Raw genomic sequence first — 26,303 nt, 5'->3', positions numbered from 1 at the left:
TTTCCATTTACCCTGCAGAATGTCTCTTTTATAGCTTGGCAATTAATTCATTCGCTGCAGTTGGCATTATTTAATGGAGTAAGTGTAACGGTCGATGCACTCTATTTATTGAAGAATGGAGTTGTGTTAAATGTGGAACATATGGATTACTCTGTGCCAACACCTTTCTTCGGTAGATTTGAATTTTAATTTGAATGATTATAATAATCAGCCTTTAATTTATTGTATGTTATATGAGAGTATTCCTTTGCCCAGTACCTTTACCTAGTATTCTTTTTTTAATTTTAATCATTTTATTATAGCAGATTATTGTTTGAAAAATAATGTTTGATTCGTAAAAAGAATTTCAAATGAGCTACAAAAATGTATGTAATTTTTCATACATTTTAAGATGTGGTTTGAAAAAATAAAGAGTTTATGCTTCGACTGTCCCGAAGGAATTAGTTTCCAAGTGTAATATTAAAACCAAAAACTTGTCGCGTGTCTTTCTGAACAAGGAAATAATACAAAAACAGTGATTCCTCTCTCCATAAAATAATAAAGGTCTGTATCTATACTGTATACCAAAACACTTTGTGGTTTTAGTTTTCCGTCTCGCCAATATTAAGCTTTCAAATGCCAAATTATGATTTTCGTCCTTTATTTTTAATGACTTTTTGACTTTAAAAACTCAGGGAAACTCGAACAAATATTGAAGTGTGAAATTTGAATTGATTGCATTTGATTTTTAGATTTACAGCTGGATATTTAATTTGAGGCGTTCCATTGATGCCGAGAGGATTGTAGCCGAAAGGGAGATGTCAATGAAAATATTAACAATTCAGGAAGCCATTCGAAAGTCAATTGAGCAGGCAGGCAGGCAGTCAGGCAGGTAGTCAGGCAGATGCCAATATGGATGTGAATAACTCAGCGGTTCGAATAACTAATGTTTGCTCGTTACGAAAACAATTTGTATTAAATAGTTAGTGGATCTTTGATAAGTCAAGGTCACTATGGCAGCTACAATAAAATAGAGCACCAATAAAGCAAACATTTTTACTCTTTTTTAATATTTTAATTCATTCGTTACTACTTGAAGCTCCCCTAAACTAACTTTACTCGGATTAACTGTATAAAATTGTTGGACGTCTGCTGGACTGTTACGGGAATTCAATGTCGAATAGGCAACACATTTCAGTGTCCGCACAATCGGGCGACGAATATGTTAGCTCCGGAAATTTCGTCGGATTGGCACAGTCGTAGGCCATTTCTGGGAGCGAAGCACAAGTTCCTCCACGAGCTTGACAAACTGAAAATAAAAAAATTACATGTGTTAATTTAGTTTATATATCGTATTTAGGATTTTACTTACCCTCTCCATTTGAGTAGGAAACCAATGCGCTCAACAGCAAAGATAAAATCATAAATTTATTTAGCAAATTCATGATTCCATTTACTCTGAAGATTGTCGCTTTTATAGGTTTTGTATAAGCCTCGGAAACTAATTGTTTCGTTGCAGTGAGTTAGTGTAAAGGTTGATGCATTGTATATACTGTAGAAAGGCTTTGTGTTAAATGTGGAACATATTGATTATTCTGTGCCAACACCTTTCTTCGGTAGATTTGAATGTCTTGACTATAATAGTCTTTATCATACAATGACCCCAATCAAAGGAAATTAGACTTTAAGTTATTGTATGTGATATGCTAGTAGTCCTTTGCCCAGTACCTTTACCTTTACATAGGATTATTTTTGTAATTTTAATCATTTTATTATAGCAGATAATTGTTTGAAAAATAATGTTTGATTCGTGAAAAGATTTTCAAATGAGCTACAAAAATGTATGTAATTTTTTATACATTTTAAGATGTGGTTTGAAAAAATAAACAGTTTATGCTTCGACTGTCCCGAAGGAATTAGTTTCCAAGTGTAATATTAAAACCAAAAACGTGTCGCGTGTCTTTCTGAACAAGGAAATAATACAAAAACAGTGATTCCTCTCTCTATAAAATAATAAAGGTCTGTATCTATACTGTATACCAAAACACTTTGTGGTTTTAGTTTTCCGTCTCGCCAATATTAAGCTTTCAAATGCCAAATTATGATTTTTTTTTAATGACTTTTTGACTTTAAAAACTCAGGGAAACTCGAAAAAATATTGAAGTGTGACATTTGAATTGATTGCATTTGATTTTTAGATTTACAGCTGGATATTTAATTTGAGGCGTTCCATTGATGCCGAGAGGATTGTAGCCGAAAGGGAGATGTCAATGAAAATATTAACAATTCAGAAAGCCATTCGAAGATCAATTGAGCACGCAGGCAGGCAGTCAGGCAGGTAGTCAGGCAGATGCCAATATGGATGTGAATAACACAGCGGATCGAATGACTAATGTTTGCTCGTTACGAAAACAATTTGTATTAAATAGTTAGTGGATCTTTGATAAGTCAAGGTCACTATGGCAGCTACAATAAAATAGAGCACCAGTAAAGCAAACATTTGTACTCTTTTTTTATATTTTAATTCATTCGTTACTACTTGAAGCTCCCCTTGCAGTATTGGATGGAACTGTGAGCCAACTGTAACTGGAATTAAGTTAAGTGTATGCAACACATTTCAGTATCCGAACAATCGGGCGACGAATATGTTAGCTTCGGATGCTTCGTCGGATCTGCACAGTTGTTGGCCACTTCTGGGAGCGCATAACAACTTCCTCCACGAGCTTGACAGACTGAAAATAAAAAAATTACATGTGTTAATTTAGTTTACATATCGTATTTAGGATTTTACTTACCCTCTCCATTTGAGATGGAAACCATTGCGCTCAACAGCAAAGACAAAATCATATATTTATTTAGCAAATTCATGTTTCCATTAACTCTGAAGATTGTCGCTTTTATAGGTTTTTTATAAGCCTCGGAAACTAATTCATTCGTTGCAGTGAGTTAGTATAAAGGTCGATGCTTTGTATTTATTGTAGAAAGGCTATGTGTTAAATGTGGAACATATTGATTATTCTGTGCCAACACGTTCATTCTTACGATTTGTATGTCTTGATTATATTAATCTGTATCATACAAATACCCTGATCAAATGAAATTAACCTGTAAATTATTGAATGTAATATGCGAATAATCCTTTACTCAGTACCTTTACCTTTACCTAGTATTATTTCCAAGTGTTATATGAAAACCCTAAAAGTGCCACTGTATCGCCAGTCTTCACTTCAAATGCAAATATGATGTTTCAGTATAAGTACCTGCTCTTAACTTTGATATTGAGCGCCTGGTTTATCTTCTCCAACGGTCAATACCCGTATGAGATTATAAGTATGTACACAGCTACACACATAATCAAATAATACAAAAAATGGATTTTTTAACATATTTCCATGTTCACTTTCAGGTTGTAGGGACAACACAGGATTTTGTAAGGAGAAATGTCCAAAGAAAATGAAGTTTATACGAAACAGAGGGGAGTGCACGGACAAATCCACTGGGAAGATACTCTTGTGTTGTGTCAAACATTTTTGACCTACTGTTTTTTTTTAGCCACAACTACAAATGTATAAAACGATTACACATATTTTTGTAATTCATTCGATTTCTGGTGTTCCTTCGGCAAACAACTATTATTTGAGTTCAAAATGTTCAGTAACATTTTTATTTCTAATATTCAACATAAAGAACCTGGTCAAAGCGGACTCGATAAGAAAACGGATAAAACGATAGCGATGTATCAAACATTATTTATTAATATGACATATAACAAACGTATTTATTTACAACTTTTCTTATCTAAAAGGATCGCATTGAGCGTAATTTGACCTTCGGAAGTGTAATCGGTACGAAAGAAAGGTGTTGGCACAGAATAATAAATTGTATCCACATTAAACACTTTTCTACAATAAATACAATATATCGACGGTCACACTTACTCCATTAAATAACGCCAACTGCAGCGAATGAGTTAATTGCCTAGGGTCATACACAAACTATAAAAGGGTCACTCTTCAGAGTTAATGGAAACATGAATTTGCTAAATAAATATATGATTTTGTCTTTGCTGTTGAGCGCAATGGTTTCCATCTCAAATGGAAAGAGAGGTTAGTAAAATAATATATAACAAAAATAAATTAAATGTACACATGTACAAATGGTGTTTTCAGTTTGTCAATCTGTTGGAGGAAGTTGTGTGCCGCTCCACCTATTGCGTTACCAATGTGCAGATCGGACGAAGCATCCGAACCTAACATATTGGTCCGTCGATTGTTCGAAAAATCATATGTGTTGCATTTTCGTGCGTCGATTGCTGCAATAACCGAGCAGATGTCAAACAATGTTCTACAGTGAATAAATACAGCAAGTAATTATAAATTAATTATGTATTATTTCATTAGGTGTACGTTGACCGTCGTAGAAGATAAAAGTTAAGCGTAGATATTTGTTTAGAAAAATCCTATGTGAATTTACTGTGAAGACTGGCGATGAAGTGACACTTTTATGGGTTTCATATAACACATGGAAATAATACTAGGTAAAGGTAAAGGTACTGGGTAAAGGATTACTCGCATATTACATACAATAATTTACAGGTTAATTTCATTTGATAATTGTATGATACAGATTAATATAATCAAGACATACAAATCGTAAGAATAAATGTGTTGGCACAGAATAATCGATATGTTCCACATTTAAGCCAAAGATTTACAGCAATAGCTCCATAAATACCTCCATTAAATTATGCCAACTGCAACGAATGAATTAGTTTCCAAGGCCTATAAAAGGGACATTCTTCAGAGTAAATGGAAAAATGAATTTGCTCAATAAATACTTGCTTTTATCTTTGCTGTTGAGCGCAATGGTTTCCATCTCAAATGGAAATAGAGGTAAGTAAAAGACTAAAAAGAAATATAAATTAAACGTACACATGTACAATTTTAATTTTCAGTTTGTTACGCTGCTGGAGGAAGTTGTGTCCCGCTCCACCTAGTTCGTTACCAATGTGCAGATTGGAGGAGGCTTCCGTACCTAACATATTGGTCCTACGATTGTTCGAGAAATCATATGTGTTGCATTTTCGTGAGTCGATTGCAGCAACAACAGCAATAGAAGCATAGACTATTTATTTTTTGAAACCACATCTAAAAATGCATTGAATTTTATTTGTAAAACATTGCATACATTTTTGAAATACAGCTTCGAATTTTTTCATAAATCAAACATTCCATTACAAATATATTCTATTTTAAACAATTATCTGCTTTAATAAAATGATTTAAATTAAAAATGAATACTAGGTAAAGGTGAAGGTAATTGGTAGTGGAATACTACCAATAATTTAAAGGTTTTTTCCTTTGATTGGGGTAATTTTTTGAAACAGAATATTATAATCAATACATACAAAGCTAAGAGGAAAGGTTGCCACAGAGTAATCCATATGTTCCACATTTAACACAAAGCCTTTCTACAATTCTTTCTACTAACTCAATGAAACGAATGAATTTATTTCCAAGGCTTATACGAAACCTATAAAGGCGACAATCTTCAGAGTAAATGGCGCTCCCAGAAGTGCCTAACGAATGTTTAGATCCGTCGAAGGATCAGCTAACATATTCGTCGCGTGATTGTCCGGATACTGAAATGTGTTGCCTATTTTAATACAGTTAATACGAGTAAGATCCACTAACTATTTAATACAAATGGTTTTCATAACCGGCAAACATCGTCTTTATGCATGCATTGGTTATTCGATCCTCATTGGCAGCTGCCTGCCTGACTGCCTGCCTGCTCAATTGAATTTCGAATGGCTTCTTGAATTGTTACCATTTCCCTTTCGGCTGCAATCCGCTCGGCATCAATGGAATGCCTCAAATTAAATATCCAGCTGCAAATCCACAAATCAAATGCAATCAATTCAAATTTCACACTTCAATATTCATTAGAAATGTATTTTGCATTTTACAATTGCAATGTAGATGAAACCGCCAGCCAGAGGCAATCGCCTGACTGGCTCTCAGGCTCCCCTGCTTCCCTGGCTGCCTGTGGCTGGAGGACTGTGTGCCAGCAAGGACCCAGCGTCTCAGCATCTCAGTCCGGCATCGTTACTCAGTTGCACAAAACGAGCATAAAAAATGAAATGGAATGGAATTTTCAGCAAAATTAGCTGCCAATTGTTTTCAATGCACAGCGTCGACATTCAGCTGATAAATTGAGAGCGAACGGAGAACGGAAATTGTGCCAAACCAAGCAAGAAATTTCAAATTGCCAACAGCTGTGCGCTGCAGTGCGCTTCCCCTGGGTTACGCCTGGCTCTCTTGCTCAGTTACTGCCACTTAAAGTGCGATACTTTAATAGAGCCAACTAAATTATACATAATTTATAACAATTAAAGCGGCAAACAACCTTGCGTCGGTACATATGTGGCGGATGCGCAATGAAAACTATGGCCAGCCGCAAAATATCCGACCAAAGGTAAACCCCAGTATGTTTATATATTTGTATGTGTATGTTGTAGTGCCCTGCACATAACTTAATTATGCAGAAGTGTAAATGTTGCTAACAAACAGTCACACACACAGCCAGACATACTCGCACTCATAGAGGGCCAGGAGTGGTTCCAGCTCGGCCAAGTTTGTCCGTGTGGCAGAGGATGCGCCGCTTGAAGTCTTTCCATAAGCGCAAAGTTCATAATAGGATTTAGTTAGTATAGCTTGTTGGTGTAGTTTCTGTTGCCACTGCCACTGCTGCTGTTGTTGGTGCTCCCGCTGCTCTTTGCTCCTGCTGTATGTGTGATGATGATGATGATGATGCATGGCACTGCTAGTCGGTTGCTGCTCCTCTGCATTTTTCTATTATTTTTTTGTTGTTGTTCTTGTCATCCGATGAACTGTGGATAGCCCCAGCAAAAATTGTTCACATAATTTGATTTAAAGTTATTTTTGCCTAGCAATAATTGGGATTGGAATTCTTTTGTAAAACCAAAATAAAAGAGATTTTGGACCCTCAAAGGTATTAAATTGATTAAATTATTTATAATTAAGTTAGACAAAATAACTTTTAGTAGAAATTATAGCTGGCTTCAAGCTAAACTAATATTTAGAAATATTTTCCATGCAATTTTTCCACTGTTTTCCACATAATTTTAAATATGGTCACTCTGGTTTACTTTCGCCAGCTGAACCTGCTGTGCGGCATTTGCTAAGACTCTCGCTGCCCCCTTGCTGAAATATAAATTATGCACACAAAGCAAAAAGAACTGCAGGACGTGGAGGCACACTTAGCAGGGAGCTGCTCCGAGTAAAATGGGGCCATGACTGTGTGTGTGTGGTGCATCTTATAATTCTTGCATGAAATTAATAGCGGCCTAAACATTTTGCACGTGATAATGGAAATTTATGTGTGACAGACACGGCAAGAGGCCGCACTAGCTCTGTTATCACAGGTCATACATATTTAAAGGGCACTCTCTGTTGGCCACAGGCATCAACTTTGCCTTGGCTATGCCTCATCAGCCTATTAGTTCACATGCCAGTCCACCTCCTCCTTCACTTGCTGGCTGGCTCTTCAGCAGAATCAGCATCATCGTCATCGCTTCTGCTGCCGACTGCGTAATGTATTGATAAACATTAAAAGCCAATCAGCGTAATGGGTTGTGAAGTGAAGTTGCCATCCCGCTCTCTCTCTCTCTCCCTCTCTCTCCCACTTCATTTTCAACAGCTCATAAAATTGCAATTGACTTTGAGCTGCTGCCTCTTCTTACACTCTCTTCCCTCGCTGGCACTTTGCTTTCCTTTGCTCTCCCTTCGGTAAATGTCGCAGTCACATATGTGCTTAATTAAGTGAATAAATTGATATTTGGTGCGAGTTTATGACTGCATTGCAGTTGTGCCCCCGATTATACACTTATCCACACTTACTTACACATTAAATGCTGCTTGGCAAAGTGCCTGGACTCTCCTCTGTGTGTGTGTTTGTGGCGTATACTTAATATACTTACTTCATTCGACCGTTGAACTTGGCAGATATCTGCACAAATGTAATTTTTTGCTGTTGAGCGCAATGGTTTCCATCTCAAATGGAAAGAGAGGTTAGTAAAATAATATATAACAAAAATAAATTAAATGTACACATGTACAAATGGTGTTTTCAGTTTGTCAATCTGTTGGAGGAAGTAGTGTGCCGCTCCACCTATTGCGTTACCAATGTGCAGATCGGACGAAGCATCCGAACCTAACATATTGGTCCGTCGATTGTTCGAAAAATCATATGTGTTGCATTTTCGTGCGTCGATTGCTGCAATAACCGAGCAGATGTCAAACAATGTTCTACAGTGAATAAATACAGCAAGTAATTATAAATTAATTATGTATTATTTCATTAGGTGTACGTTGACCGTCGTAGAAGATAAAAGTTAAGCGTAGATATTTGTTTAGAAAAATCCTATGTGAATTTACTGTGAAGACTGGCGATGAAGTGACACTTTTATGGGTTTCATATAACACATGGAAATAATACTAGGTAAAGGTAAAGGTACTGGGTAAAGGATTACTCGCATATTACATACAATAATTTACAGGTTAATTTCATTTGATAATTGTATGATACAGATTAATATAATCAAGACATACAAATCGTAAGAATAAAATGTGTTGGCACAGAATAATCGATATGTTCCACATTTAAGCCAAAGATTTACAGCAATAGCTCCATAAATACCTCCATTAAATTATGCCAACTGCAACGAATGAATTAGTTTCCAAGGCCTATAAAAGGGACATTCTTCAGAGTAAATGGAAAAATGAATTTGCTCAATAAATACTTGCTTTTTATCTTTGCTGTTGAGCGCAATGGTTTCCATCTCAAATGGAAATAGAGGTAAGTAAAAGACTAAAAAAGAAATATAAATTAAACGTACACATGTACAATTTTAATTTTCAGTTTGTTACGCTGCTGGAGGAAGTTGTGTCCCGCTCCACCTAGTTCGTTACCAATGTGCAGATTGGAGGAGGCTTCCGTACCTAACATATTGGTCCTACGATTGTTCGAGAAATCATATGTGTTGCATTTTCGTGAGTCGATTGCAGCAACAACAGCAATAGAAGCATAGACTATTTATTTTTTGAAACCACATCTAAAAATGCATTGAATTTTATTTGTAAAACATTGCATACATTTTTGAAATACAGCTTCGAATTTTTTCATAAATCAAACATTCCATTACAAATATATTCTATTTTAAACAATTATCTGCTTTAATAAAATGATTTAAATTAAAAATGAATACTAGGTAAAGGTGAAGGTAATTGGTAGTGGAATACTACCAATAATTTAAAGGTTTTTTCCTTTGATTGGGGTAATTTTTTGAAACAGAATATTATAATCAATACATACAAAGCTAAGAGGAAAGGTTGCCACAGAGTAATCCATATGTTCCACATTTAACACAAAGCCTTTCTACAATTCTTTCTACTAACTCAATGGAACGAATGAATTTATTTCCAAGGCTTATACGAAACCTATAAAGGCGACAATCTTCAGAGTAAATGGCGCTCCCAGAAGTGCCTAACGAATGTTTAGATCCGTCGAAGGATCAGCTAACATATTCGTCGCGTGATTGTCCGGATACTGAAATGTGTTGCCTATTTTAATACAGTTAATACGAGTAAGATCCACTAACTATTTAATACAAATGGTTTTCATAACCGGCAAACATCGTCTTTATGCATGCATTGGTTATTCGATCCTCATTGGCAGCTGCCTGCCTGACTGCCTGCCTGCTCAATTGAATTTCGAATGGCTTCTTGAATTGTTACCATTTCCCTTTCGGCTGCAATCCGCTCGGCATCAATGGAATGCCTCAAATTAAATATCCAGCTGCAAATCCACAAATCAAATGCAATCAATTCAAATTTCACACTTCAATATTCATTAGAAATGTATTTTGCATTTTACAATTGCAATGTAGATGAAACCGCCAGCCAGAGGCAATCGCCTGACTGGCTCTCAGGCTCCCTGCTTCCCTGGCTGCCTGTGGCTGGAGGACTGTGTGCCAGCAAGGACCCAGCGTCTCAGCATCTCAGTCCGGCATCGTTACTCAGTTGCACAAAACGAGCATAAAAAATGAAATGGAATGGAATTTTCAGCAAAATTAGCTGCCAATTGTTTTCAATGCACAGCGTCGACATTCAGCTGATAAATTGAGAGCGAACGGAGAACGGAAATTGTGCCAAACCAAGCAAGAAATTTCAAATTGCCAACAGCTGTGCGCTGCAGTGCGCTTCCCTGGGTTACGCCTGGCTCTTGCTCAGTTACTGCCACTTAAAGTGCGATACTTTAATAGAGCCAACTAAATTATACATAATTTATAACAATTAAAGCGGCAAACAACCTTGCGTCGGTACATATGTGGCGGATGCGCAATGAAAAACTATGGCCAGCCGCAAAATATCCGACCAAAGGTAAACCCCAGTATGTTTATATATTTGTATGTGTATGTTGTAGTGCCCTGCACATAACTTAATTATGCAGAAGTGTAAATGTTGCTAACAAACAGTCACACACACAGCCAGACATACTCGCACTCATAGAGGGCCAGGAGTGGTTCCAGCTCGGCCAAGTTTGTCCGTGTGGCAGAGGATGCGCCGCTTGAAGTCTTTCCATAAGCGCAAAGTTCATAATAGGATTTAGTTAGTATAGCTTGTTGGTGTAGTTTCTGTTGCCACTGCCACTGCTGCTGTTGTTGGTGCTCCCGCTGCTCTTTGCTCCTGCTGTATGTGATGATGATGATGATGATGCATGGCACTGCTAGTCGGTTGCTGCTCCTCTGCATTTTTCTATTATTTTTGTTGTTGTTCTTGTCATCCGATGAACTGTGGATAGCCCCAGCAAAAATTGTTCACATAATTTGATTTAAAGTTATTTTTGCCTAGCAATAATTGGGATTGGAATTCTTTTGTAAAACCAAAATAAAAGAGATTTTGGACCCTCAAAGGTATTAAATTGATTAAATTATTTATAATTAAGTTAGACAAAATAACTTTTAGTAGAAATTATAGCTGGCTTCAAGCTAAACTAATATTTAGAAATATTTTCCATGCAATTTTTCCACTGTTTTCCACATAATTTTAAATATGGTCACTCTGGTTTACTTTCGCCAGCTGAACCTGCTGTGCGGCATTTGCTAAGACTCTCGCTGCCCCCTTGCTGAAATATAAATTATGCACACAAAGCAAAAAGAACTGCAGGACGTGGAGGCACACTTAGCAGGGAGCTGCTCCGAGTAAAATGGGGCCATGACTGTGTGTGTGTGGTGCATCTTATAATTCTTGCATGAAATTAATAGCGGCCTAAACATTTTGCACGTGATAATGGAAATTTATGTGTGACAGACACGGCAAGAGGCCGCACTAGCTCTGTTATCACAGGTCATACATATTTAAAGGGCACTCTCTGTTGGCCACAGGCATCAACTTTGCCTTGGCTATGCCTCATCAGCCTATTAGTTCACATGCCAGTCCACCTCCTTCACTTGCTGGCTGGCTCTTCAGCAGAATCAGCATCATCGTCATCGCTTCTGCTGCCGACTGCGTAATGTATTGATAAACATTAAAAGCCAATCAGCGTAATGGGTTGTGAAGTGAAGTTGCCATCCCGCTCTCTCTCTCTCTCTCCCTCTCTCTCCCACTTCATTTTCAACAGCTCATAAAATTGCAATTGACTTTGAGCTGCTGCCTCTTCTTACACTCTCTTCCCTCGCTGGCACTTTGCTTTCCTTTGCTCTCCCTTCGGTAAATGTCGCAGTCACATATGTGCTTAATTAAGTGAATAAATTGATATTTGGTGCGAGTTTATGACTGCATTGCAGTTGTGCCCCCGATTATACACTTATCCACACTTACTTACACATTAAATGCTGCTTGGCAAAGTGCCTGGACTCTCCTCTGTGTGTGTGTTTGTGGCGTATACTTAATATACTTACTTCATTCGACCGTTGAACTTGGCAGATATCTGCACAAATGTAATTTTAGTTTGTGGAACTATGCCGCATGTTACTTTATTTTATTTTATGCATTTTCATTAATGTAAAACTCACTTTTTCGTATAAATATTTAAGCATTAATACCAGTCATGTGTGCACCTTGCCAGGCCTCATTAAAATTGTTATTTAATCACTCGCGCAAACCCACCATCCAGTGCGCTCGTCATGCATCGAAATTTTGGTAATCATTTTTGGCAAAATTCATGCGAGTCTACCCAGCCGTATGTGAGTTTATCGAGTTTCAAGGGGTTACAACCCGCCTGCAATAATCCATCTGCTGGTTAGGAACGTTGCCCAACAGCGTCAACAACAGGCAGGAACAAAAACAAGCAGCTGTTTAGCATACCACGTAGCCTGAGAGGAAAATTAATTAATTTAGTCAGCCTTCCCGACTTGCTGCACACATTTGTCTCAGGGCCTGGACAAGCCATAAACTGGAAAAGTTACGAGTATTTTCAGCAGCTGCAACTACTTCATTATGTGACTGATGATGTACAGCGGACTACTCAGGAAGTTATCAGACTTTTTTGTCCACTCCCCACCCTACCCCATCATCTCGTGACGGGCTTTGTCTCGGCCTGGAGGAGGCATCTGCTTGTCTTTATGGCAGCCAAGTAGCTGCAAAACTTTGCAACGTTAAAGGCAAAACTGCAGAGAGGCAGTGGTAAGCGAGAGGCAGGGTTAGAACAAAAATGTAACAAAAAAAATTGGCACATAAAAAGTTTTTTAATGAATGGAATTAGTGTTTGAGCTGCAGCGACTTTGTTAAATCGTCCGAGCAGCATCTCGAAAGTCCTTCTCTCAAAATCTCCACTCACTTTTTGGCATGCCATCAGCATCAGCCATCGGCGGAAGCGGCTGCCCACTCACCACTCCCCACTGCGAGTCTGACTCCAGTTCCTGTTACAGGACTAACGAAATTAGCGCTTATTAGTGCCAGTTGGTCAAACTTTTCTACTCGTCATAATTTCCCCAGAGCACGTCAACTGAGACCCATTCTGTAATTGTTTTAAATTGACTTTTATAGGAGTTGATGTGCCGCAAAATGATTGCAGTGCAGCACGGAAGCTGAAACCCAGGGACTGTGAGTGAGTGTTTGAAATGTTTGTAAGATTTTTGAAGCTAAAATGTAGATTGAGAGAGGATCCAAGGCAACCTAGAACTAAATCTAATGGCAAGAGAAACCTTTTGAAAAACTTAAAAATTGTGAAAATAACAAGCTCAACGATAAGTGCAGTGCCTTTGTTTATTATTCAGTTAATATTAAAATATATATATCATATAAAGTAGGAGAATTTTGTAGAAAAAACAGAGAATAGAACATAAATTAATAAATTAAAAATTCTTTCTTCGAGAGAAAAATATTGACTGCTTTTCCCATATACTTTCCAATATCTTTATTATCTTTTTCTACATTATTCTTCCATGTATCTATGGTTGATATTCACTAGCACATACATATGTACATATGAAAGCCACCTGTCAACTATAATTCAGTTTGCCATGCAGCTCAAAATTGTCAAAATTTCAATGCGGCTTATGCACACACACACACACACACACACACACACATACACACATGGAAACATGGACACGACCTGCATTATAATCCAAGATCTCGGTGGAGCTCCCCAGAGGCAACGGCAGCGGCAACCACAAACAAATAAAAGGAAAAAGACTAAAAAGAAATTCAACCAAAATGCCACAAAAGATATCAATGAACAATCGATGCTGCAGACTAACCACAGGAGCCGAGTTCTGCCCGGCCAGCACCCAGCACACCTCTCCTCACCACCCCGATTGCGGCAGAAAGGCAACTATCGATGGAGATAACTGATACATGCACGTCTTACAGTCTCACAGACACAGTTAGAGTAGAGTTTCATTCTGCAGAGGGAAGAGTGTGTGTGTCGCAGTGAATTTGTAAAATACGTGACAAACATTTTCAATTTGGTGACTATCTTTCGATGCTACTCTTTAGCATCATCATCGGCATCTTAGTCTCCCACCCAGAGCCTCCGCCTCAAGCTCTACCCATGCCCAAACTGCTTTCATCTGCTCTACTATTTACAATTCAATTGTTCTAATTTCGTTTCGTTTTTGTTCGTTGCAACAAAAAAATGTGAAGTTCAATTGAATTGACAGCCCTGAAAGTTAAATGCTGTGGCCACTATTTTGCAACTAGTTCGGCAGCTCCTCTTTTTTTGTGTGCTTATTGTTTGTATATTTTATTTTGCTTGTCCAAATTGATTTATTTATGTTCGCTTGCCTGTCCTGTCCTGTTCGCTGTTTTTCCGCACTTTGGTCGCTCGTAGCTGGGCGAAAACTTTTATTGTCTGGCTGACCACATTTTGTGGTCTTGGTGGTTATAAATTTATTGTAAACGTAAATTATAACGCGTGCGTGTACGTTGCGGCTTCTTCGGTGATGTTTCTGCCACACAAAAATGAACTGCTGAGATTTTGTGCACTCGCTCAATAAATAAAAGAAAATGCACTCAATAATTTATGCCTGAAATACTATCCCGTTTATGCATCAATTAAATTATCAAAACTCGAGAAAGAATTCTGAAATAAATCAGAGTTCCGAGTGTGTCCACTCGTGTCCAGCTGTCAATGACACATTGGCCATTGAGTACGAGTGTGTGCTCCAAGAGCTATCAATTGAACAGATCTATGGGGCATGGAAACTTTTAAACAAAAGCAGGCTCAATAAAAAGTTGCAACGAAGTGGGAGGACACACATTTCAGCAGCAACAGCATCAACAGCAGCAGCAACAATTCTGCAGTTAAATGGCCACGACATCTGCCATGTGTATGTTGCCCGCTGTATGGGCTTAAAAGCGTTTGTCGGCGTTAAAAAAAATACCAACTACAAAAGCATTAAGTGTGCGTGTGTGTGTGTGTGTGCAGGGATCCAGGCAATTGTGTGTTGTGTTCGCCAAGTGCATTATTGAGTTTACTCGCTTATTTCATTGTGGCACTGCAACACAGCGAAAAAAAATAAAAAAACAGAAAAAAAAACCGTTGCTTTTTGTGCGCGCTTAAACGTAATATGGGTCTTAAATGACTCTGCCACACCCAAGCGTACGTCCGTACGTACGCTTTACAGCCCCACTGTGCAGCACCTGGCAAAGCGCTTAATGTGCTTACAGCGCCAACTGCAGCTGGACCCTTTCGTGTCCTGTCCTCTGCTGTCCTGTCCCCTGCTCCCCTGACTTGGCTCTTAACTGCTGAGGTGACTTAAGTAGAGCATAAGCTGTTAAGGTATTTATGGTCATCAAAAGGTGCCTCAAGAATTCGACCAAAAAAAGGCAGTCACAACTTTCTGCGACCTTGCGCTGCGGGTCTGCCAGATTTTAGCGTACGGCTTTCGCCTCTTTGTGTCTAGCAAAAGTATTGCAGTACATTTAAGCAACAATTAAAAGCTGCAACACAAGATCAGCTCGGTCCATACTTCATTCCTTTAAATTTCATTAATTTTTATTTTTGTGATTTTATTATTAAAACAAAAACGAATGGAAATATTTTCAGCTGGCTTTAATTATTCTGGCTGAAGACCCCATAGCTATTAAACTCAATGGAGCGTTAGATCAATCGAACCACAAGCTCTCAAGCAATCAAGAGAACTCCCAGCCTTCCCTTTGCCTCCCCCTTCTGCTAGTCAAGACCTGCACTGCTGCCATAATTTGATTAGTTGCTCGACTTTTCAACTCTGAAGAAATATGTGTATATTTTTTGTAGCTGCTGACCACCGAGAGCTTTCCTTTTGCTGACTTGTCTTGTGTAAATTTATATAAATGCCAGTAGCTATTATATGGGCATGTGACTATAGGACAGTGTTAGGCATACACACCGACAAAAGAAATGATAACGAAAGTAAACGAACAGTCTAGGGTCTAGGATGTCCTTTTACAGAGAAAAAAAACCATAAAAAACGAAAAGAGATAAACGTCCCATAAATTAAATAGTGCCGCAGATTCATTTGAAAGGGACGGGATGAAACACTTGCTTGAGGGATGTTTGACCAGATTCATTTGAAAGGGGCTGGATGAAACACTTGCTTGAGGGATGTTTGAATCGTTGTAGGGACCCAAATCACATAAGCAGGGAGAGAGAGATAGTTGTTTGATGCTTGCAGGTAACCAATCATATAAGCAGAGAGAGATGGATAGTTGTTTGATGGTTTCTGTCCAGGATTATTGATCATGGATTTTTGACAAAGTTAGTTCACATTTTGTCCGCTAGGGGCGCCACAAAAAGTAGTAGGGATTTAGGGGTTGGTACCCAAGGTAAAATTCTCACCAGGGGCGCCACATCGGAAAAGTGGTTCATGAACGCGATATTCGAGTAAATTCTCACCAGGGGCTCCACATCGGTGAAAGTGGTTTATGATCTCGATATTCGAGTGCATTCTCACTACTTGGCGCTAGTGTTGCCTGCTATGGGATATTCTGCTTAGCAAGGATCGTAACTACCATTAACATTCCTATTAAGAAATAAATTCTTATAGGATCTGTTACTTACATGATCATGCTAAAATACATACTTTTAGGATATTTATTAACATTACATTGTGAATATATGTAAATGCTTTCTGGATCTAATATTTAGCCAAGCATATGGAAATATTGCATGGTAAGAGCTCACAACAAGAATGGAGTCATAAAGGATGAGAAGACAAAAATTAATTAATTCGACTTATAGTAAATATACTACACTCCTATATCGAATGCTACTTTGTGGCGAGTCTAAACCAATCCCCTAAATCCCTACTACTTTTGTGGCGCCCCTAGCGGACAAAATGTGAACTAACTTTGTCAAAAATCCATGATCAATAATCCTGGACAGAAACCATCAAACAACTATCCATCTCTCTCTGCTTATATGATTGGTTACCTGCAAGCATCAAACAACTATCTCTCTCCCTGCTTATGTGATTTGGGTCCCTACAACGATTCAAACATCCCTCAAGCAAGTGTTTCATCCAGCCCCTTTCAAATGAATCTGGTCAAACATCCCTCAAGCAAGTGTTTCATCCCGTCCCTTTCAAATGAATCTGCGGCACTATTTAATTTATGGGACGTTTATCTCTTTTCGTTTTTTATGGTTTTTTTTCTCTGTAAAAGGACATCCTAGACCCTAGACTGTTCGTTTACTTTCGTTATCATTTCTTTTGTCGGTGTGTATGCCTAACACTGTCCTATAGTCACATGCCCATATAATAGCTACTCACAGCTACAAGCCTTATCATAAACTATTGGATTCTAAACTAAGATGGACGACCTCGAAATTATTTTTATAAACTCGCAACCTGAGGCAACTATAGATCAGGACACCCAGCCCGACTCCGTGGACCTTTCGCAGATATTCGGAATTAAAACGCAAGAATATATAATGCAAGGGAACGTCTTAAGTGATATTGTATGGGATGATAGTCTCGATGACCTAATGACTGCTGCTCCGATTGACGAAATTCAAACATTCAACTTCCCGGATGATGACAGTATATTCGATTTGGTCGATGATAATGACGAAGGGGACAAAAAACGATTCGAGGAACTTCTTCGCGAGGAAGATAATGCCGATTTAATAGCTGCGGTAGAAAGAGCCGAAACGAAATTTTAATAATATTCTTATTTATGTTTAATACAATTAATTTATGTATTTTTCTACAAATAATATATAATAAATACAATATAAATTTAAAACAATATTTATTTTCAATGGATAGTTTTTTTTTTTTTTTTTACTTTGATTGGTGCAAATTTCACTCTACCAAGAGACTCATAGGATTCGTTTCCAACATGGTTTTTTCTAATAGAGGATTCCACAAAAAGAAGAAGTAGATTTTAGGTAGAATGCCGGGGAGGTTTTTGAAACAGGTTTGGAAAAGATAACAGAACCTTTGTTCATTCATCGGTCAAGTGAGTGCCAGATAAATAGAACCTCATGGATGCACAAATCCCTTAGTCCTATTCTAATAGTGAAAGTGGTTGCAAGTGGTTAGTGATACAAAAAAAAAAATAAAATAAAAAAACTAAAATGGAATCTAAAATTGTGTGTGATCAATGCTCTAAGTCCTTTAAATTAAAAGAATGGTATGCTCATTATGAGGAATGCTCGAACCGTTTAAATGCTTTTGAAGTACTTATGACCAAAGGGTCAAGCGATCAAGAAGCATCAACGTCAGGCGCATCAAAACGTCGTAGATTGGAGACTTCTATTGAAAAACCCACTATCACCTGTACAACTTGCGGTGAAAGTTACCCAACGTCCAGGGAAATGCGTCATATAATGTCAGAGAAACATAAGAATGCAACAGCAGCGCAACTCGAAGATAATGAAAATGTTATCGTAATTTCAACAGAGTCACGATTTCCGTTAAAATCATATCGTGTTCGCTCTGATAAAAGTGACCGGCTCGATTTAAAAGAATTTTATAATGATTGCAAAGCGGACTTAACCAAATTAGTGCGTTACTGTATGAGTGAGTACGGGTCGGCTAAGTTCAATCTAAAAGTATATGGACTGTATGTCAAACAAACAGATGATGAAACCTTATCGGAAACGATGAAGCATTTCGTGACATCATATAAGTCTATATATGCAAATGATGAGATTGATGAACATCTAAATGAGGCCGTTGACCTTTTAATCACTCTAAGTAGTGAATTCCAGGAGAAGGATTCAGGTTGGGCAATAAAAAAATTTGAATATTTTGAGCTGACAATAATTAAATTGGAGCATATCGCTGTAAATAGATTTATACCAGCTCCCAATAAAATAAAATCTCGAAATGCATTAATAAATGTTAAAAATGAAGATGATTATTGCTTCAAGTGGTCAATTTTAGCATCATTTGCATATAGGCGGCACTTGAGCACTACATTCTCAACTGCAAACCAAAAAAAAAAAGCGCGAGATAAGTTAACAAACCCTTCATATTATCGAATGATAGACATCAGACAAGACATAATTTGCTATGACGGAGTGAGACTGGATTTTTCTGGGATTGAGTTTCCAATCACAAACAAAGGAATAAAGAGATTTGAATTATCCAATCCTAATATTAGCATAAATGTGTATGAAATCGATGACAATGGAAAGAACGTAGTAGGACCAACAGTGAGGACTAAAGGAATTCGAGGACATCACATCAACCTATTAGGAATTAATAATGACTCTTTGCAAATGATGCATTATGCCTATATAAAAAAAAAAAAAAAATTATGCTATTCTCAACATAATAAATCCCATTGCTCTGCATATTTTTGTGAAAATTGTTTACAATTTTATACTACCACAAATACCACCCATGACAATAAAGAGTGCGGAAAAGTTGCTGCACAATATCCTACTCCAAATACCAAAACGGTTTTAAAAGTTTCATCAAAAACTATCTCCCCTGTGGTCATTTATGCTGATATCGAAGCTGTATTGGAAAGTTTTCATAGGAATCTGAATGATCCCTTAAAATCATCTACCACTATGGCTCAGAAGCATACGGCATGTGCAGTGTCATTTTATGTTGTACATAACTATAATCATCATTTAAATGAGATGTGGACATATGAAGGTAAATATTATCATAATCTAAAGGTAGTAAAACAGTTAAAACATTAAGATTTACGCTATTTCAGGACCAGATTGTATCGATCAATTCTGCCAAGTGCTTCGATCGAAAACCATGGGACTTTATGAGAAGTACTGGTTATCCGCTAAAAAACCAATCTACGAGTTCAACATTTGGGATGAGGACTATCAGGAACATGGAGAGTGCTATGCCTGTGATGAGCCCATTTCGACTGACGACCGGGAGAAGTTTTTTAACCAATTCACAGGCCAATATGTAGGTCCTATTCATAAGGTTTGTAAGCAAACATTTAAACTAAGCGATTTTTTTTTCCGGTAGTTTTTCATAACTTGTCTCGTTATGATATTCATTTATTTGTAACATCAATAAAAGATGAACTTAAGCCCATACCGTGTAACAAAGAGTTATACATTGCGCTAACTCAAATTGTTGAGATTGATTTTTCAAATCATCAACATTATAAAATAAGATACATAGATTCAAATAGATTTTTTAAATTCGAGCTTAGAAAAACTTGCTAGTTATATGGATCCATCAAATTTTAAAATTTTAAAAACAAGTATCAAGGGGAAAAATTTGATATGCTAAGGCGAAAAGGAGTATTTCCATATGAATATTTAGATAGCTTTAACAAATTTGATGAATCCCAACTACCTTCGAGAGATTTTTTTTTTCAACTCACTGAGTGATGAGGAGTGTAGTTTAGAAGACTATAATTTTGCTCAGAAGGTTTGGAGAACATTTAATTGCTGCAGTATTCGAGATTATTTGAAATTATACTTAGAAAGCGATGTTTTAATTCTTGCTGATGTGTTTGAAAACTTTAGGAGTATTTGCTCACGAATATATAAGTTAGACCCAATAAATTATGTTACTGCTCCTTCTGTTTCATGGGATGCAATGCTTAAATATACAAAGATAGAATTGGAGCTAGTTAGTGATCCCGATATATATAACTTTTTGAAAACTTCAGTACGCGGAGGGTTAACTCAATGCACTCAACGGTTAGCTACGGCAAATAATAAATATTTAAATGAAAGATTCAGGGCTAGTGAACCTATAAACTATCTAGCGTACATTGATGCTAACAATTTATATGGTTGGGCAATGAGTCAGCCACTTCCGTATTCCAATTTCAAATTTCTAAGTAACGATGAAATTCAATCTTTCAACGCTCTAAGTATATCTGCTTGCGGGGATGTAGGATACATCTTAGAAGTAGATCTGAAATATCCTGATTCTATACACAATAAACATAATAGTTTACCATTCTGCCCCGAAAACAAGATTCCTCCAGGCGGAAAACAATCAAAATTGATAGCGGACTTATCTGATAAAAAGAATTATATATTACATATAAAACAGTTACAGTTATGCATAGAACAAGGGATGATTTTTAGAAAAATATCGCGAGTATTATCTTTTAAGCAATCATGTTGGCTTAAACCCTATATTGATCTAAATACATCCCATAGAAAAGTAGCTAAGAATGAGTTTGAGATAAACTTTTATAAATTAATGGTTAATGCTGTCTACGGTAAAACGATGGAGAATGTAGAAAAGCGACGTGAGGTCGCATTAATTAAACATTATAATTCAAGACAAAATTCCGCAGGGTTTAGACAACGCATAGCTAGACATAATTTTCACAGTGTTGAAATCTTTGGTGAAAATTTAGCTGCCATTGAGTCCACTAAATCAAGAATTTTCTATGATAAACCCATATACATTGGAGTTTGTGTACTAGAACTTTCAAAATGGTTAACGTATGACAAAGGCATGTATCAGGTCCATCGGTAGCATCGTCGTCGCTCCAGGGGCACAGCTTATAGTGAAACCCGAACTTGGAGTATTGGAGCTCCTTTTCCTCCAGATCCTCCAAAATAAGCATGAGGTTTTCCAGGATTTTTAAATGCTCATCGAAAATCATCTCTTCGAATTGAATAAGAAAAAGTTTTATTTGATGGGCGTGCATGATTCAGCTGGCTTCTTGTAACTGATACTGATGATCGTTCAAGGAGCGCGGTTCTTTTATATCCATGCCTTTACTCCATTTATCTCTTTCTAACTCGCAAATGTATTTATGTTTTAACCTGTTGTCTAATTTTTTTATTTACATGAATATCTAGTTGTCTCTTTTCTCTTATGTATAAGAGAGGCAATCCCTTAATTCTTTATTTATTCTTTACATAAAAATTGGAAATGAGGAGTGCTATATCTAGTCATCTCTTTTCCTTTATATATAAGATGTGAAATTCCATGCTCCTTTAGCATCTTAAAGGGTGTTTTTGTAGAAAATTTGGTTACATAACTTTTAGGTAAAAATATCCAAAGCGGTTCATTGTCCTTATTACTTAAATAGAGGACTACCTTTGTTCCAAATGATGTTTTTTAAGTTTACATCCATTGATCTTGTACGCAAATCCTATGCATAGATCTTCAACCTTGGTGTATCCAATCGCAGGTTTTATCTCGTTAAGTGAATCTAGGAACGCCTATGCATGTACATGTTTCACGAAGATTTGATTATCCTTTTATTTATCAAAATAAACAAAATTCTTACATACCATTATAAAATGAAACTATTCAAACTACACAATGTTTTATACTAAATTATTTAATCATGAATACATGATCTTATATACTCTCATTCGTCTTTTTCTTTCTAAAATGAGATCTATGCTGATTGGTTGTTGCGCTAGGTATATAGTTGTACATACATACATGTAAAAGCCAGATGTGAGAATAGGATTTCAAATATTATATTTCCTGTCTTTATATACGTACATACATATGTACATGTAAACGTATGTACATAAACCATTGAAATGAAAACATTATATACATATATATAAAAATGGGCCGTGTGCTAGGGTTTACATTTTACATATGCTCATACATAACTCGAAACCCTATATAAGAACATCTAACACTTAAGATACTTTAGTTCATTTTCTATTCGAAATGAGTGAATTTCATTGTGAGTTGTGTTATATGAAAAGAAGTTTTAGGTCCCGCAATGGACTAAAACATCACGTATTAAAAGTTCATAACTTCAGTTATCAAAAATCAAAATCATCATTTTACCAATGTTACTTATGTCCCGGCGCTATAAAGTTTTGGCTGAGATTTGACCTCAATATGCATGTTTTATTAAAGCATAACGAATATTTAAAACAATTACACAATAAATTAAATATTAAGAAATAAAATAAATATGTCCATTTCACTTGACTTTTCACGATGTTTTAATATGATGTGAAATTCAACCAATAAATACATTCAATAGTGCCTGCATTCTACCTAAAATCTACTTCTTCTTTTTTGTGGAATCCTCTATTAGAAAAAACCATGTTGGAAACGAATCCTATGAGTCTCTTGGTAGAGTGAAATTTGCACCAATCAAAGTAAAAAAAAAAAAACTATCCATTGAAAATAAATATTGTTTTAAATTTATATTGTATTTATTATATATTATTTGTAGAAAAATACATAAATTAATTGTATTAAACATAAATAAGAATATTATTAAAATTTCGTTTCGGCTCTTTCTACCGCAGCTATTAAATCGGCATTATCTTCCTCGCGAAGAAGTTCCTCGAATCGTTTTTTGTCCCCTTCGTCATTATCATCGACCAAATCGAATATACTGTCATCATCCGGGAAGTTGAATGTTTGAATTTCGTCAATCGGAGCAGCAGTCATTAGGTCATCGAGACTATCATCCCATACAATATCACTTAAGACGTTCCCTTGCATTATATATTCTTGCGTTTTAATTCCGAATATCTGCGAAAGGTCCACGGAGTCGGGCTGGGTGTCCTGATCTATAGTTGCCTCAGGTTGCGAGTTTATAAAAATAATTTCGAGGTCGTCCATCTTAGTTTAGAATCCAATAGTTTATGATAAGGCTTGTAGCTGTGAGTAGCTATTATATGGGCATGTGACTATAGGACAGTGTTAGGCATACACACCGACAAAAGAAATGATAACGAAAGTAAACGAACAGTCTAGGGTCTAGGATGTCCTTTTACAGAAAAAAAAACCATAAAAACGAAAAGAGATAAACGTCCCATAAATTAAATAGTGCCGCAGATTCATTTGAAAGGGACGGGATGAAACACTTGCTTGAGGGATGTTTGACCAGATTCATTTGAAAGGGGCTGGATGAAACACTTGCTTGAGGGATGTTTGAATCGTTGTAGGGACCCAAATCACATAAGCAGGGAGAGAGAGATAGTTGTTTGATGCTTGCAGGTAACCAATCATATAAGCAGAGAGAGATGGATAGTTGTTTGATGGTTTCTGTCCAGGATTATTGATCATGGATTTTTGACAAAGTTAGTTCACATTTTGTCCGCTAGGGGCGCCACAAAAGTAGTAGGGATTTAGGGGATTGGTTTAGACTCGCCACAAAGTAGCATTCGATATAGGAGTGTAGTATATTTACTATAAGTCGAATTAATTAATTTTTGTCTTCTCATCCTTTATGACTCCATTCTTGTTGTGAGCTCTTACCATGCAATATTTCCATATGCTTGGCTAAATATTAGATCCAGAAAGCATTTACATATATTCACAATGTAATGTTAATAAATATCCTAAAAGTATGTATTTTAGCATGATCATGTAAGTAACAGATCCTATAAGAATTTATTTCTTAATAGGAATGTTAATGGTAGTTACGATCCTTGCTAAGCAGAATATCCCATAGCAGGCAACACTAGCGCCAAGTAGTGAGAATGCACTCGAATATCGAGATCATAAACCACTTTCACCGATGTGGAGCCCCTGGTGAGAATTTACTCGAATATCGCGTTCATGAACCACTTTTCCGATGTGGCGCCCCCTGGTGAGAATTTTACCTTGGGTACCAACCCCCTAAATCCCTACTACTTTTGTGGCGCCCCTAGCGGACAAAATGTGAACTAACTTTGTCAAAAATCCATGATCAATAATCCTGGACAGAAACCATCAAACAACTATCCATCTCTCTCTGCTTATATGATTGGTTACCTGCAAGCATCAAACAACTATCTCTCTCTCCCTGCTTATGTGATTTGGGTCCCTACAACGATTCAAACATCCCTCAAGCAAGTGTTTCATCCAGCCCCTTTCAAATGAATCTGGTCAAACATCCCTCAAGCAAGTGTTTCATCCCGTCCCTTTCAAATGAATCTGCGGCACTATTTAATTTATGGGACGTTTATCTCTTTTCGTTTTTTATGGTTTTTTTTCTCTGTAAAAGGACATCCTAGACCCTAGACTGTTCGTTTACTTTCGTTATCATTTCTTTTGTCGGTGTGTATGCCTAACACTGTCCTATAGTCACATGCCCATATAATAGCTACTAATGCCCACAAAATTGACCTGTGGCATCCCCCGGCAATTATAACAAATTATCAACTCGCTCACACGAACGATTCCCGGGCTCCATCTCCCTCCCTCCACACACACACAAACTGTGAGCTAAGACAGCTTCCGTTTTGAGAGCGCCCACACGATCACACGCACACACCTAGACAGACATTAATTATTCATAACTTGAACTCGGCCCCAGACCCAGGAACCCCAGGAACTGAGAACACACAGTCTGCAGAACCCGAACTCCAGACTTCAAGTCGTAGGGTCGAGAACTCCTGTTCAGGCGTTGTCTTTGTCTTTGGGGAAATCTGCTGCTCCCAACCATGCCAAGCCCAAGCCAGACCCCATTCTATGCCAGAGCAGACCACGCTGCCACTCTCCGTCTCATTGCCTTTGCCCAGCCTGCGGCCAGCCAGCAGTTTCAGTTTAATGTCTTCAAAATGTCAAGGCAAAACGGCCTGCGGCGGGTGGACTAGCTTTAACTTTGCCGACACACTCCGCTGTGGGTCAGAAAGAGAAGCCTTTAAGCAGAGTTTTTCTTTTTTATATTTATTTAAATAAACTTAACTGAAGCAGCCTCAAGTCCGGCACTTTTGGTTCAATTAACAAGAGCTGCCTCGCATGTGTGTAATCCACTTAAAAGCTCGACCCTGATTAACTTATGCCCTCGACAGTTGCAGTTATTTCAACACTGCATGCAGTCCTCGCGGCGCAGACTCAATTTCTCTTGTGGATGGCAGAGTGAATGAAGTCGAATGTGTCGGACAGCCCAGAAATATGTAAAAAATGCGTATAAATCTGCAGCTACGAATAATGATTCAGCTAGAGATACAGGCACAACTATGAGTAAATATAAGAAGATATAAAAATTAAATATTTAGCTTAGGGTCAGCGCAGCTCTTGTTCAATTTTATACGTGTCCCGTCTGTATCCTTTGCCCAGAATGAATCTGCTATTGCTGACGAATTTATGGGCCTTGATTTATGAGTTCAACTTCAAACTGCCTTCACTTATTTTACACTCTGCACCCCAACCATTATTCTCCAACAGCAATTGTCGCTCTCGTCTGTTTAGCGCTTAATAAACTCGTCGCTGATTTAATAATATTAAGATCAACGCCATAAAATGCTTGCGTTAATGCTGTTCAGTTAACATTTTTATGCTTGCACCATAAGACCCAAGTGGCAAACGGGCACAACGGCTGCTGCCGTCTCCCTCCTCCCGGCCAACGTTAACGAGGGGCGGCAGAATAGAGGCCATGGCAGAGTTTTTTCCCAGCCTCAACCCCACTTTTGGCATGTCGCAGAGAAAGGGCGCGGCG

At 37.4% G+C, this 26,303-nt stretch overlaps 2 long non-coding RNA genes across 2 annotated transcripts; one reads left to right on the top strand and one right to left on the bottom strand.

The window, feature by feature from the left end:
- Positions 1-2,474: 2,474 nt before the first annotated feature.
- LOC117901068 lies at positions 2,475-2,854 on the bottom strand. Its single transcript, XR_004649307.1, has 2 exons — positions 2,775-2,854; positions 2,475-2,711 (listed from the first exon to the last, which is right to left on the bottom strand). It is a non-coding gene; the product is annotated as an uncharacterized LOC117901068 (long non-coding RNA).
- Positions 2,855-3,175: 321 nt separating this feature from the next.
- LOC117901274 lies at positions 3,176-3,591 on the top strand. The gene is made up of 2 exons (XR_004649314.1): positions 3,176-3,309; positions 3,386-3,591. It is a non-coding gene; the product is annotated as an uncharacterized LOC117901274 (long non-coding RNA).
- The last annotated feature ends 22,712 nt before the right edge of the window (positions 3,592-26,303 follow it).

The sequence above is a fragment of the Drosophila subobscura genome, chromosome U (assembly GCF_008121235.1).
Source record: "Drosophila subobscura isolate 14011-0131.10 chromosome U, UCBerk_Dsub_1.0, whole genome shotgun sequence".
NCBI lineage: Eukaryota > Metazoa > Arthropoda > Insecta > Diptera > Drosophilidae > Drosophila > Drosophila subobscura.
The sequence above is the reverse complement of the archived record's forward strand: the minus strand, read 5'-3'. Positions and strand labels throughout refer to the sequence as shown.